The sequence below is a fragment of the Oryctolagus cuniculus genome, unplaced genomic scaffold, assembly GCF_964237555.1.
Source record: "Oryctolagus cuniculus unplaced genomic scaffold, mOryCun1.1 SCAFFOLD_98, whole genome shotgun sequence".
Lineage (NCBI taxonomy): Eukaryota > Metazoa > Chordata > Mammalia > Lagomorpha > Leporidae > Oryctolagus > Oryctolagus cuniculus.
The window spans coordinates 10,915-12,214 of NW_027208267.1; positions in this window are offsets into that span (position 1 = coordinate 10,915).

Below are 1,300 nucleotides of genomic sequence, written 5' to 3' on the forward strand. Positions count from 1 at the left end.
AAAAAAAAAAAAAAAAAAAGAACATGTGAAGCACTCAAACACAGTTTGTCCCAGAAAGTCAGCCATAGTTTTCAAGGGCACGTCTTCTACTCCATTTGTGGACACCTCTGTGTGGCGTAAGGGACACTTATTTCTTCCCCTCTTCTTTCTTACCACTCTCACAGTTATAACTTCTATCGATGCTTCCACAGACCAGTCTCTATGAAATTGTAGAACTAATATCCTCCCATGTCAAAAATGTCATGGGTTTAAACACAGAACCAAAATAAAACAAGTAACTGGCTTTCTTAATTACACAGTGTGGAAAGTAAGATTCTCAGTGGATCACTGGGTAACTGTAAAGTACTGCGCAGAGAAAAACTGTAACTTATCTGTATTTATGATGCTGTAATTCTCCACTTTATGCATACTCAGATTAAAAGAGCTCCAGTTAGTGTGCAGCACTGTTGCATAGTGAGTAAAGCTACTGCCTTCAGTGTCAGCATCTTATATGGGTGCTGGTTGGGATCCTGGCTGCTGCACTTCCCATCCAGCTCTCTGCTGTGGCCTGGGAAAACAGTAGAAGATGGCCCAAATCCCTCATCTCCTGCACCCACCTATGAGACCTGGACAAAGCTCCTGGCTTCTGGTTGTGGATCCAAACAGCTCCAGCCATCTATCTCTGTTTCTGCCACTCGGTAACTCTGCCTTTCAATTAAATAAATAATTATTTAAAAAAACAGCTTCATCCCAGAAGAAGTTCCTGGCTACAGGCTTCAGACTGGCACAGCTCCAGCTGTTGCTGCCAATTGGGGAGTGAACCATCGGACGGAAGACGTCTCTCTCTCTCTCTCTCTCTGTCTCTCTCCTCTCTCTGTGTAACTCTTTCAAATGAATAAATAAATCTTTAAAAATGTAGCTCCAGTTATTGACAACACAGTAGACTTGCATTAATTTTAGTTCCCTTCTCACTTTGCAAAGGGATCAGTGGCAGGTCAAAACAGTTGACAGCCTTGCTAACAGGAGAAGAGATAGCTGAAGACAGAAAATGAAAAGCAGCCAAATACATCATCAAAGAAAGAGAAGTGGACCCCATCCAACACAAACCTTTAAAAGTGGATGCTCACAATTAACGAGTGAAACAGCTGCCTACTGAAATCTTGTCTAGGGAGGGAAGATATCCTAAGTTCTGCTTCTGTAAACTCCAGTCATAAATCTGTCCTAATAAAGCTGTCCCTGGCATCTCTTTTACAAACATACTGGACCCACTGACCATTGGAAATTGTGGTCCTAAGTCATGTAGGCTGCCATTTAAACCCAC